This window comes from Arachis hypogaea, chromosome 2 (assembly GCF_003086295.3).
Source record: "Arachis hypogaea cultivar Tifrunner chromosome 2, arahy.Tifrunner.gnm2.J5K5, whole genome shotgun sequence".
Taxonomy (NCBI): Eukaryota; Viridiplantae; Streptophyta; class Magnoliopsida; order Fabales; family Fabaceae; genus Arachis; species Arachis hypogaea.
In genome coordinates, this window is record NC_092037.1 from 57,276,154 (window position 1) to 57,291,241 (window position 15,088).

Here is a 15,088-nt window from a genome sequence, read left to right on the forward strand (position 1 = left end):
CAAAAATGAGCATAAAAGTTCTAATTACATTAAACTAAGTCCTATTTATACACTTTCTATTCTTGGGTAATGGGATTTGGATGGGCTTTTGGATTGGTGAAGAAATGAATTCAAATTAATTTTTAATTTGAATTTTGGCCCAAAATCCACTTCCAGGAGGCTGCCCTGCCCTTGTGGAGGGCAGGGCAGAAAATTGATGCTAGGCACAAGAAGTTGGTGCGGCCATAGTGCGCATGATGAAGAAATTGGTGCGCCAGAAGCTGCGTGGTGCGCATGAGGAGGAAATTTGGTGCGCCAGAGGCTGCCCTGCCCGCGCCAAGGGCAGGGCGGGAAAGCTGCTGCGCCAGAACGTGATGCGTGCGTGCGCTTGGTGCTGCCAGAATTGAGAAGCGCGCGTGCGCGTGCTGCACGTTGGTGCGTGGATGATGCCAGATTTGAGGAGCGCGCGTGCGCGCGAAGCACGTTGACGCGTGGTTGCTCCCTGCCCGCGCCAAGGGCAGGGCAGGAATGGTTTGGTGCGCCAGGATCGTGCCAAGGAAGGAATTGGTGCGCGCGTTGGTGCTTGTTGATGCGCACACTCATGATTCTGCCCTGCCCGCGCCAAGGGCAGGGCAAGGTTCCCAATCTCATGGCCCGTGTTCGAATCTGGTGGCTTGCAAACACGCTATTCTTTCTTTTGATTCTTTGGCATGCTAGTGGGTGTTAGAGCTTGGCTTCTTCATGGTCCCTTGTTCGAAACTTGTGGCTTGCATGGGTGTCATTTTCCCTTGAATTTCTTTCCTCATGGAGCCCGATCCTGCTCTCCACAAGGGCAGGGCAGAGTTTGCTTCTCCTTGCTCCAAGGCACCATTTTGTGCTCTGCCCTTGGAGTGGGCAGGGCAGGGTTGCCTTTGTTGGCTCGGTCACTTAGTGCTGCCCTCCTAGAGGGCAGTCTGCTCTTGTGGAGGGCAAGGTTGCTTCCACTATGAGTTGCGGCACGCTTCCCCTTTCATTTGCCACGCTTTCCTTTTCTTGCGTCACACTTCTTAGGCCACGCTTTTCATTTTCTTTTCTTTTCTTCACCTAAAATAAACCAAACAACCACTCAAAGTATCACTAAATTCAAGAGGCTTATAAATCAATTAAAATGTAATTAAAATTAGCTTAAACCTCATGATTTAACATTAATTTCATGGTGGTTGCTTGATTTAGAGAAGTTGTGCATTTTCACTCCAAATCACTTACTTAGGATGCAAGAAAGTGCATAAATGCTAACAAAACAAGTGAAATTAGCTTGAAAAATGGGTATATGATGACTTGTCATCAACCAATATTTGTATTCTAGCAATGAGTTCTCTCCAAAAGAGGAAGTCATGACAGTAGTCACTGACCCTAGTCCTCAAGAACAGATAATTGAGCTTAATCAACAATTGCTTCTGATGACAGAACAGTTAGCAAACTTTAAAGAGATGCTCCATGAGACTAAAGTTGCTAACAAGAGCATAGAACTACAGTTGAATCAAGCAAAACAGCAAATATCTAAACAGATAACAGAGGAATGTCAAGCAGTTCAATTGAGGAGTGGGAAGACCCTGAATAACACTGCTCAAAAGAGTAAAAAGCCAAACAAGGAACAATTGACAGAGGACAACCAAACCACTGTTCAAAATCCCTCTGAGGACAGTAAGAGCTGGTGCACGAAATTGCAATCACACTTTTGCAATCCCGCACAACTAACCAGCAAGTGTACTGGGTCGTCCAAGTAATACCTTGCGTGAGCAAGGGTCGATCCCACAGAGATTGTCGGCTTGAAGCAAGCTATGGTTATCTTGTAAATCTTAGTCAGGATATCAGAAATTATCAGGATTGATTGTGAAAAGCAAAAGAACATGAAATGATTACTTGTTTTGCAGTAATGGAGAATAGGTTGAGGTTTGGAGATGCTCCATCTTCTGAATCTCTGCTTTCCTACTGTCTTCTTCTTCAAACACGCAAGTCTCCTTCCATGGCAAGCTGTATGTAGGGTTTCACCGTTGTCAATGGCTACCTCCCATCCTCCCAATGAAAGCGATTGCATATGCTCTGTCACAGCATAGCGGAATTCATCTGTCGGTTCTCAATCAGGCCGGAATAGAATCCAATGATTCTTTTGCGTCTGTCACTAACGCCCCGCCTTCAGGAGATTGAAGCACGTCACAGTCATTCAATCATCGAATCCTACTCAGAATACCACAGACAAGGTTTAGACCTTCCGGATTCTCTTGAATGCCGCCATCAGTCCTAGCTTATACCACGAAGATTCCGATTAAAGAATCCAAGAGATAACTACTTAAGCTAAAGTAGAACGGAGGTGATTGTCAGTCACACGTTCATAGTTGAGAATGATGATGATTGTCACAGATCATCACATTCATCCGGATTAAGAACAAGTATTATCTTAGAATGGAAGCAAGCATGATTGAAAGAGAAACAGTAGTAATTGCATTAATCCATCAAGACACAGCAGAGCTCCTCACCCCCAACCATGGGGTTTAGAGACTCATGCTGTGGAAGAAAACATGTAAAAATGTCATAAGGTCATCAAAAGGTGCGAATACAATGTCAAAAGATCCTATTAATAGTAAACTAGTAACCTAGGGTGTACAGAAATGAGTAAATGACGTAAAAATCCACTTCTGGGTCCACTTGGTGTGTGCTTGGGCTGAGAAATGAAGCATTTTCGTGTAGAGACCTTTTCTGGAGTTAAACGCCAGCGTTAATGCCAGTTTGGGCGTTTAACTCCAAGTTATATGCCAGTTCCGGCGTTTAACGCTGGAATTTCTGAGGGTGACTTTGAGCGCCGGTTTGGGCCATCAAATCTCGGGAAAAGTATGGACTATTATATATTGCTGGAAAGCCCAGGATGTCTACTTTCCAATGCCGTTGAGATCTCGCCAATTGGGCTTCTGTAGCTCCAGAAAATCCACTTCAAGTGCAGGGAGGTCAGAATCCAACAGCATCTGCAGTCCTTTTTGGTCTCGGAATCAGATTTTTGCTCAGGACCCTCAATTTCAGCCAGAAAATACCTGAAATCACAGAAAAACACACAAACTCATAGTAAAGTCCAGAAAAGTGAATTTTAGCTAAAAACTAATAAAAATATACTAAAAACTAACTAGATTACACTAAAAACATACTAAAAACAATGCCAAAAAGCATACAAATTATCCGCTCATCACAACACCAAACTTTAATTGTTGCTTGTCCCCAAGCAACTGAAAATCAAAAAGGATAAAAAGAAGAGAATATACTATAGACTCCAAAATATCAAGGAAACATAGTTCCAATTAGATGAGCGGGACTAGTAGCTTTTTGCCTCCGAACAGATTTGGCATCTCACTCTATCCCTTGAAGTTCAGAATGATTGGCATCTATAAGAACTCAGAACTCAGATAGTGTTATTGATTCTCTTAGTTGAGCATAATGATTCTTGAACATAGCTAGTGTATGAGTCTTGGCTGTGGCCTAAAGCACTCTGTCTTCCAGTATTACCACCGGATACATACATGCCACAGACACATAATTGGGTGAACCTTTTCAGATTGTGACTCAGCTTTGCTAAAGTCCCCAATTAGAGGTGTCCAAGGTTCTTAAGCACACTCTTGTTGCCTTGGATCACAACTTTATTTCTTTCTTTTTCTTTTTCTTTTCTTCTTCTCTTTTCTTCTTCTTTTTTTTTTCGAAATTTTTTTTTGTATCCACTGCTTTTTCTTGCTTCAAGAATCAGTCTAATGATTTTAGATCCTTAATAACAGTTCTCTTTTTCCTCATTCTTTCAAGAGCCAACAATTTTAACATTCTCAAAACAACAAATTCAAGAGACATATGCACTGTTCAAGCATTCATTCAGAGAGCAAAAAGTATTGTCACCACATCAAACTAATTCAACTAGTTTCAATGATAAATTTTGAAATCCTGTACTTCTTGTTCTTTTGTGATTAAAGCATTTTTCATTTAAGAGAGGTGATGGATTCATAGGACATTCATATCTTTAAGGCATAAAATTTCAATTTTATTAATTATGAATTAAGAACAAGACTCAAAAATAGATATAAAATGAGACTAGAAAAACGAAAAATAAAAACAAAACAAAGGAAAAAAAAACGCAAACATGGGCTCCTAATGATAGAGGTTTTCACAGAGTTAGGACTCAACAACCTTGATTTTGAGAAGTGGATGCTCCCTCAGCTTGAGAGGAGAACTTTTGGCGTTTCAACTCTTGGAGTTCACGCCCCTGCTTCTCTTGTTCCTTCAGTAATTTGCAGAGCATGCAGTTCTGATTCTGCTGTTCTTCCTTCAGTTGCTCCATAGTCTCTTGCAGCTTGGAGATAGATGCTTCTAGGCTGGTCCAGTAGTCAATTCTTGGGAATTCAGGGAGGAATTCCTGCGCCCTCCTCTTGATGGAGTTGTCTTGCACTTGTCCTTCCATTGACTTCTTGGTGATTGGGTGTTCAATGGGTATGAACTCATCTACTCCCATCTTCACCCCAGCCTCTTTACAGAGCAAGGATATCAAGCTTCGATAAGCCAGTTTGGCTTCAGTGGAATTCTTATTTGCAATCGTGTAGATCTCACAAGCAATCACATGATGGACCTCCACTTCTTTTCCAAGCATAATGCAATGAATCATCACTGCCCTCTTGATGGTGACCTCAGAACGGTTGCTAGTGGGCAATATGGAACGCCCAATAAAGTCTAGCCACCCTCTTGCAATTGGCTTGAGGTCTCCCCTCTTGAGTTGGTTTGGGACACCCTTTGAATTGGTTATCCACTTAGTCCCAGGGAGGCATATGTCCTCTAGAACTTGATCCAACCCTTTATCTACTCTCACCATCCTCCTATTGAAGGAGTCAGGATCATCTTGCAGTTGAGGTAGTTTGAAGATTTCTCTTATTTTGTCCAGATGGAAGTACATAACTTTCCCTCTGACCATGGTTCTGTAGGTATGGTAAGCAGTTCCAGTCATTCTCTGCTTATCTGTTAGCCACAGATTAGAGTAGAATTCCTGAACCATGTTCCTTCCAACCTTTATTTCAGGATTGGTCAGAACTTCCCATCCTCTGTTTCGAATTTGCTCTTGGATCTCCGGATATTCATCTTCTTTCAGATCAAATTTAACTTCCGGGATCACTGACCTCAGACCCATTATTTTGTGATAATGGTCTTCATGTTCTTTGGTTAAGAACTTCTCTTGATTCCAAAGATTCTTTGGATTAGTCTCTTTCTTTCCTCTTGAGTTGGTTTGTTTTCCCTTAGGAGCCATGATCTTGATGAATCTTGGCTTAGTGATCACGGAAAAGCACACCAAACTTAGAGGTTTTGCTTGTCCTCAAGCAAAAAGAGAAGAAAGAGGAGAAGAGAGAGAGAGAGGAAGAGGAAATTCGAATGGTGTGGTGGAAAGAGGAAGCCAAACACGAATTTATAAGGTGAGGGGGAGGGTTTTTTCGAAAAAAAAAGAGATTTGAAAGGAGATTTGAGAAGATATGGAAAGAAATTGAGAAAAGGGTGAGTTTTTGAAGAAGATTTGGGATTAATTTGAAATAGATTTGAAGAATGGTTTTGATTTGTGAAGATTTGAAAGTGAATGATAAGAGGTTGAAGTGCATTTATGTAGAAGAGTATGGGTAAAAAGAGGAAAGTTTGAAAAAAATTGAGTTGAAAACAAAAATGTGGTCCCCCCACCTTTCTGGCGTTAAACGCCCAGAATGGCACTCATTCTGGCGTTTAACGCCCATATGGCACCCCTTTTGGGCGTTTAACGCCCAGCCAGGTACCCTGGCTGGCGTTAAACGCCAGAAAACCTTTATCACTGGGCGTTTTTCAAAACGCCCAGGATGCTGCACACCTGGCGTTAAACGCCCAGAATGGTGCCCATTCTGGCGTTTAACGCCTAAAATGGCACCATTCCTGGCGTTAAACGCCCAGAATGGTACCCATTCTGGCGTTTAACGCCCAAAATGCACCTTACTGGCGTTTTTTCGCCAGTAAGCTTATTTTCTCTGCTTTTTGAGCTGAATCCTTCTGTAACTCTGTGAATTCTTTCATTTTTGATATTTGCCTCTGTAAGAACTAATCATACAACCTACTAATGACTGGGTTGCCTCCCAGCAAGCGCTTCTTTACTGTCTTTAGCTGGACTTTCACTGAGAATCACTCAAGTCTCAGTTTTGAGCATTCCTGCTCAAAATTTCCTTCAAGATAGTGCTTGATTCTCTGTCCATTAACAATGAACTTCTTGTCAGAATCAATATCCTGAAGCTCAACATATCCATATGGTGACACTCCTGTAATCACATACGGACCCCTCCAACGGGATTTGAGTTTTCCTGGAAACAGTTTGAGCCTAGAGTTGAAGAGCAGAACTTTTTGTCCTGGCTCAAAGACTCTGGTTGACAACTTCTTGTCATGCCATTTCTTTGCCTTTTCCTTATAAATATTTGCATTTTCAAAGGCATTGAGTCTGAACTCCTCTAGCTCATTTAGCTGGAGCAATCTTTTTTCACCAGCTAACTGTGCATCCATGTTTAGGAATCTGGTTGCCCAGTAGGCTTTATGTTCCAGTTCCACAGGCAAATGACAGGCCTTCCCATACACCAGTTGGTATGGGGAGGTTCCTATAGGAGTCTTGAATGCTGTTCTGTATGCCCACAGAGCATCATCCAAGCTCTTTGCCCAATCCTTTCTTCGGGCCATCACAGTCCGTTCCAGGATTCTCTTTAGCTCTCTGTTAGAGACCTCAGCTTGCCCATTTGTCTGTGGATGATACGGAGTTGCCACTTTGTGGCTAATTCCATATCTAACCATAGCAAGGTGTAGCTGTTTATTGCAGAAATGAGTGCCCCCATCACTGATTAGCACTCTGGGAACGCCAAATCTGCTGAAAATGTTTTTCTGGAGGAATTTCAGTACGGTCTTAGTATCATTGGTGGGTGTAGCAATCGCTTCTACCCACTTAGACACATAGTCTACTGCCACCAGAATGTAAGTGTTTGAGTATGATGGTGGGAATGGCCCCATGAAGTCAATTCCCCATACATCAAACAGTTCTATCTCTAATATCCCTTGTTGAGGCATGGCATATCCATGAGGCAGGTTACCAGCTCTTTGGCAACTGTCACAGTTACGCACAAACTCTCGGGAATCTTTATAAAGAGTAGGCCAGTAGAAGCCACATTGGAGGACTTTAGTGGCTGTTCGCTCACTTCCAAAATGTCCTCCATACTGTGATCCATGGCAGTGCCATAGGATCCTTTGTGCTTCTTCTCTGGGTACACACCTGCGGATCACTCCGTCAGCACATCTCTTGAAGAGATATGGTTCATCCCAAAGGTAGTACTTGGCGTCTGAAATTAATTTCTTTCTCTGCATGTAACTGTACTCCTTGGGTATGAACCTGATGAGCGGATAATTTGTATACTTTTTGGCATTGTTTTTAGTATGTTTTTGGTATGATCTAGTTAGATTTTAGTATATTTTTATTAGTTTTTAGTTAAAATTCACTTTTCTGGACTTTACTATGAGTTTGTGTGTTTTTCTGTGATTTCAGGTATTTTCTGGCTGAAATTGAGGGACCTGAGCAAAAATCTGATTCAGAGACCAAAAAGGACTGCAGATGCTGTTGGATTCTGACCTCCCTGCACTCGAAGTGGATTTTCTGGAGCTACAGAAGCCCAATCGGCGCGCTCTCAACGGCGTTGGAAATTAGACATCCTGGGCTTTCTAGCAATATATGATAGTCCATACTTTGCCCAAGATTTGATGGCCCAAACCGGCGTTCAAAGTCACCTCAAGAAATCCCAGCGTTAAACGCTGGAACTGGCACCCAAATGGGAGTTAAACGCCCAAACTGGCACTAAAGCTGGCGTTTAACTCCAAGAAGAGTCTCTACACGAAAATGCTTCATTGCTCAGCCCAAGCACACACCAAGTGGGCCCGGAAGAGGATTTTTATGTCATTTACTCATTTCTGTACACCTTAGGCTACTAGTTTTCTATAAGTAGGACCTTTTACTATTGTATGAGAAATCTTTTGATCACTTTAGATCTCTAGATCATCTTTGGACATTTTAGTTCTTAGATCATTGGGAGGCTGGCCATTCGGCCATGCCTAGACCTTGTTCTTATGTATTTTCAACGGTGGAGCTTCTACACACCATAGATTAAGGTGTGGAGCTCTGCTGTACCTCGAGTATTAATGCAATTACTATTGTTCTTCCATTCAACTCCGCTTGTTCTTTATCCAAGATATCACTCGTTCTTCAACTTAATGAAGGTGATGATTGTCACGAATCATCACCATTCTCACCCATGAACAAAGTGACTGACAACCACTCTTGTTCTACAAGCGTTCAAGGCTCTAGTGAATATCTCTTGGATTCCTGATTGCACGATGCATGGTTGATCGCCTGACACCCGAGTGCTCGCCTGACAAACGAGCCAGCCATTCCGTGAGATCAGAGTCTTCGTGGTATAGGCGAGAACTGATGGCAGCATTCAAGAGAATCCGGAAGGTCTAACCTTGTCTGTGGTATTCTGAGTAGGATTCAATGACTGAATGACTGTGACGTGCTTCAAACTCCTGAGGGCGGGGCGTTAGTGACAGACGCAAAAGAATCACTGGATTCTATTCCGGCCTGATTGAGAACCGACAGATGAATTCTGCTATGCTGTGACAGAGCATATGCTATCGCTTTCACTGAGAGGATGGGAGGTAGCCACTGACAACGGTGAAACCCTTGCTTAAGCTTGCCATGGAAAGGAGTAAGAAGGATTGGATGAAGACAGTAGGAAAGCAGAGAGAGACGGAAGGGAAGGCATCTTCATGCGCTTATCTGAAGTTCCTACCAATGAATTACATAAGTATTTCTATCTTTATCTTTGTGTTATTTTCGTTCATCACCATATACATTTGAGTTTGCCTGACTAAGATTTACAAGATGACCATAGCTTGCTTCAATACTAACAATCTCCGTGGGATCGACCCTTACTCGCGTAAGGTTTATTACTTGGACGACCCAGTGCACTTGCTGGTTAGTTGTGCGAAGTTGTGTAATGCCATGGTATTGAGCTACCACGTTTTTGGAGCCATTACCGGGGATTATGAGAGTTGTGAAAAAAGTATTGTTAACAATTTCGCCCACCAAGTTTTGGCGCCGTTGCCGGGGATTGTTCAAGTTTTGAGCAAGCTTTTGGTAACATCAGTGCCAAGATCCGGCAGCAACATCAAGTTTTTGGTGTTATTGCCCGGGATTGTTCAGGCTGGACAACTGACGGTTCATCTTGTTGCTTAGATTAGGTATTTATTTTTTCGAAATTCTTAAAGATGAATTCTAGAGTTTCATGATGATTTGTTAAAATCTGGCTGGCTGAGAAGCCATGTCTAATTTCATTGGACCGAGGTTTCAACTTATCATCAGAAGAGCTTGTTGATTTCTTATCAATCTTGCTTTTGGAGCAGTGATCTGCTAAGGCTTGGCTGGCCTCTGGCCATGTCTAGTGTTTTGGACCGAAGCTTTCTTTGAAAGCTTGGCTGGCTGTGAAGCCATGTCTAATTCCTGGACCGGAGTCTTAGACTAACATTGCACTGATTCCTGGAATTCTCATTAAGAATTTTGATATCTTTTTCCACTTAATTTTCGAAAAAAACACAAAAAAATTTTTTACAAAATTATAAAATCCAAAAATATTTCTTGTTTAAGTCTAGTGTCTCATCATAAGTTTGGTGTCAATTGCATGCATGTGTCTAAGTGATCTTCAAGATATTCTTGATGATTTACTTGCTCTGATCTTTGAAATTCTATTGACTTGATTGTTTTGTGTGTCTCATATGCATTTTCATTTTGTTAGTGTCAGTGGTATACAAACTGCTAAGTTTGGTGTCTTGCATGCATTGTTATTTGATTCTTGTTGCATTTTGGTTTGTCCTTATTATTAAAAATCCAAAAATATTTTTAATTTGTGTCTTTTCAAGTCAATAATACAGAGAATTGAAGATTCAGAACATACAGCAGAGGAATTGCACAGAAAAAGCTGGGCGTTCAAAACGCCCAGTGAAGAAGGACAGACTGGCGTTTAAACGCCAGCCAGGGTACCTGGTTGGGCGTTTAACGCCCAAAAGGGTAGCATTTTGGGCGTTAAACGCCAGAATGTGCACCATTCTGGGCGTTTAACGCCAGGATGGCTAGAAGGGAAGATTTTGTTTTCAAATCAAATTTTTTTCTAAGTTTTCAAAATCTTTTCAAAATCAAATCTTTTTCAAATCAATTTTCCAATCAAATCTTCTTCAAAACCAATTTCTTTCCATTTTTAAAGATACTTACTATCAATTAATGATTTGATTCAACATTTAAAGTATGTTACCTTTTCTGTTGAGAAAGGTTAATGTTTGAATCATATCTTTTCTTGTTAGTCAAGTTTTTAATTTTCAAATCAAATCTTTTTAAAATGTTTTTCAAATCATATCTTCTCAATCACATTTTTTTTAAAATCAATCATATCTTCTTAACCACATCTTTTTCAAATAGTTTTCAATCAAATCTTTTTGATTTCTAATTTCAAAATCTTTTTCAAAATCACTTGATTTCTTTTCCATTTTCATTTTCGAAAATTAAGTAATGTTTTTCAAAAATGTTTTCAAAATTTTTCACTTAATTTTCGAAAATGACTTCCCTCCTTCTCACATCCTTCTATTTATGGACTAACACTATCCTTTAATGCAAAAATTCGAACTCCATTCTCTCTGATAAGTTCGAATTTTCCACTTCTGTCTTCTACTCTTCTTTTCCTCTGACACCTAAAGGAATCTCTATACTGTGACATAGAGGATTCCACATTTTCTTGTTTTCTTCTCTTTCTTATGAGCAGGAGCAAAGACAAAGGCATTCTTGTTGAGGCTGATCCTGAACCTGAAAGGACCTTGAAGAGAAAGCTAAGAGAAGCCAAAGCACAACTCTCTTTAGAGCACCTGACCGAATTCTTCAAGGAAGAAGAACAAATGGCAGCCGAAAACAACAACAATGCCAACAATGCAAGGAAGGTGCTGGGTGACTTTACTGCACCTACTCCCGACTTCTATGGGAGAAGCATCTCTATCCCTGCCATTGGAGCAAACAACTTTGAGCTTAAGCCTCAATTAGTTTCTCTAATGCAACAGAATTGCAAGTTCCATGGACTTCCACTGGAAGATCCCCATCAGTTTTTAGCTGAGTTCTTGCAAATCTGTGACACAGTCAAGACTAATGGGGTTGACCCTGAGGTCTACAGACTGATGCTATTCCCTTTTGCTGTAAGAGACAGAGCTAGAGCATGGTTGGATTCTCAACCTAAAGAAAGCCTGGACTCTTGGGAAAAGCTAGTCAATGCCTTCTTGGCAAAGTTCTTTCCACCTCAAAAATTGAGTAAGCTTAGAGTGGAAGTCCAAACCTTCAGACAGAAGGAAGGAGAATCCCTCTATGAAGCTTGGGAAAGATACAAACAATTAATCAGAAAGTGTCCCTCTGACATGCTTTCTGAATGGAGCATCATAGGTATTTTCTATGATGGTCTCTCTGAACTGTCCAAGATGTCCTTGGATAGCTCTTCTGGAGGATCTCTTCATCTGAAGAAGACACCTGCAGAGGCTCAGGAACTGATTGAAATGGTTGCAAATAACCAATTCATGTACACTTCTGAAAGAAATCCTGTGAACAATGGGACTAGTCAGAAGAAAGGAGTTCTTGAGATTGACACTCTGAATGCCATATTGGCTCAGAATAAGATATTGACTCAACAAGTCAATATGATTTCTCAAAGTCTGTCTGGAATGCAAAATGCACCAAGCAGTACTAAGGAGGCTTCATCTGAGGAAGAAGCCTATGATCCTGAGAACCCTTCAATGGAAGAGGTGAATTACATGGGAGAACCCTATGGAAACACCTATAATCCTTCATGGAGGAATCATCCAAATCTTTCATGGAAGGATCAACAGAGACCTCAACAAGGTTTCAATAACAATAGTGGTGGAAGAAACAGGTTTAGCAATAGCAAGCCTTTTCCATCATCTTCTCAACAACAGACAGAGAGTTCTAAGCAGAATACCTCTGACTTAGCAACCATGGTCTCTGATCTAATCAAAACCACTCAAAGTTTCATGACTGAAACTAGGTCCTCCATCAGAAATTTGGAAGGACAAGTGGGTCAGCTGAGCAAGAAAATTACTGAACTCCCTCCAAGTACTCTCCCAAGCAATACAGAAGAAAATTCAAAAGGAGAGTGCAAGGCCATCAACATGGCCGAATTCTGGAGGAAGAAGAGGCAGTGAACGCCACTGAGGAAGGCCTCACTGGGCGTCCACTGGCCTCCAATGAATTCCCCAATGAGGAACCATGGGAATCTGAGGCTCAGACTGAGACCATAGAGATTCCATTGAACTTACTTCTGCCATTCATGAGCTCTGATGAGTATTCTTCCTCTGAAGAGGATGAGTATGTCACTGAAGAGCAAGTTGCTAGATACCTTGGAGCAATCATGAAGTTAAATGACAAGTTATTTGGAAATGAGACTTGGGAGGATGAACCTCCTTTGCTCACCAAAGAACTGGATGACTTGTCTAGGCAGAAACTGCCTCAAAAGAGACAGGACCCTGGGAAGTTTTCTATACCTTGTACCATAGGCACCATGACCTTCAAGAAGGCCTTGTGTGACTTAGGGTCAAGTGTAAACCTCATGCCCCTCTCTGTAATGGAGAAATTAGGGATCTTTGAGGTGCAAGCTGCAAAAATCTCACTAGAGATGGCAGACAACTCAAGAAAACAAGCCTATGGACTTGTAGAGGATGTTCTAGTTAAAGTTGAAGACCATTACATCCCTACTGATTTCATAGTCCTAGAGACTGGGAAGAGCATGGATGAATCCATCATCCTTGGCAGACCCTTCCTAGCCACAGCAAAGGCTGTGATTGATGTTGATAGAGGAGAGTTGATCATTCAAGTGAATGAAGAATCCTTGGTGTTTAAAGCCAAGGGTATCCCTCTGTCATCATGGAGAGGAAGCATGAAGAGCTTCTCTCCAAACAGAGCCAAACAGAGCCCCCACAGTCAAACTCTAAGTTTGGTGTTGGGAGGCCACAGCCAAACTCTAAGTTTGGTGTTGAACCCCCACATTCAAACTCTAAGTTTGGTGTTGGGAGGTTCCAACACGGTTCTGAGCATTTCTGAGGCTCCATGAGAGTCCTCTGTCAAGCTAATGACATTAAAGAAAGCGCTTGTTGGGAGGCAACCCAATGTTTTATAATTAACTATTTTCTTTTGTTATTTTATCTTTTTTGTAGGTTGATGATCATAAGAAGTCACAAAAACAATAGAAAAAGCAAAAACAGAATGAAAAACAGGAAGAAAAATAGCAACCCTGGAGGAAGATGCTGCTGGCGTTCAAACGCCAGTAAGCCTAGCAGTTGGGTGTTTAACGCCCAGTCTGGCACCATTCTGGGCGTTTAACGCCAGAAAGGGGCACCAGACTGGCGTTAAACGCCAGGAAAGGGCAAGAACCTGGCGTTAAACGCCAGGAATGGGCACCAGCCCGGCGTTTAACGCCAGAAAAGGCTCAAAACGTGATTTGAGCAATATTTGGTGCAGGGATGACTTTCCCTTGACACCACAGGATCTGTGGACCCCACAGGATCCCCACCTACCCCACCATCACTCTCTCTCTTCTTCCCCATTCACCAATCACCTCAACACCTCTTCCCCAAAAACCTTCACCTATCAAATCCCATCTTTCTCTTCACCACTCACATCCATCCTTCATAAATCCCCACCAACCTCACCCTTCAAATTCAACCACTTTCCCTCCCAAACCCACCCATAATGGCCGAACCATTACACCCCTCTCTCCTATTTATACCCTTCTTCAACCCTTCATTTTCACACAACCTAAACACCACCTCTCCCCCTCTTTGGCCGAATACACCACCATCTCCCTCTTCCTCATTTCTTCTTCTTCTACTCTCTTCTTTCTTTTTTTTCTCGAGGACGAGCAAACATTTTAAGTTTGGTGTGGTAAAAGCGTTGCTTTTTCGTTTTTCCATAACCATTATGGCATCCAAGGCCGGAGAAACTCTAGAAAGAGGAAAGGGAAGGCAAAAGCTTCCACCTCCGAGTCATGGGAGATGGATAGATTCCCCTCAAGGGTGCATCAAGACCACTTCTATGAAGTTGTGGCCTTGAAGAAGGTGATCCCCGAGGTCCCCTTTTCACTCAAAAAGGGTGAATATCCGGAGATCCGACATGAGATTCAAAGAAGAGGGTTGGGAAGTTCTTACCAACCCAATTCAACAAGTCAGAATCTTGATGGTTCAAGAGTTCTATGCCAATGCATGGATCACCAAGAACCATGACCAAAGTGTGAACCCAAATCCAAAGAATTATCTCACTATGGTTCGGGGGAAATACTTGGATTTTAGTCCGGAGAGTGTGAGGGTGGCGTTCAACTTGCCTATGATGCAAGGAGATGAGCATCCTTACACTAGAAGGGTCAACTTTGATCAAAGGTTGGACCAAGTCCTCACAGTCATATGTGAAGAGGGCGCCCAATGGAAGAGAGATTCAAGAGGAAAGCCGGTTCAATTGAGAAGGCACGACCTCAAGCCCGTGGCTAGAGGATGGTTAGAGTTCATACAACACTCAATCATTCCCACTAGCAACCGGTCCGAAGTTACCATAGACCGGGCTATCATGATCCATAGTATCATGATTGGAGAAGAATAGAGGTTCATGAGGTTATAGCCCAAGACTCTATAAGGTGGCGGACAAGACCTCCACCTTGGCAAGGTTAGCCTTTCCTCATCTCATCTGTCACCTCTGTTATTCAGTTGGAGTTGACATAGAGGGAGACATCCCCATTGATGAGGACAAGCCCATCACCAAGAAAAGGATGGAGTACACAAGAGATCCCACTCATCATGAGATCCCTGAGATTCCTCAAGGATGAATTTTCCTCCACAAAACTAAGGGTGGAGCATCAAGAACACTCCATCATCCTTCATGAGATTAGAGAAGATCAAAGAATCATGAGGGAGGAGCAACAAAGACAAGGAA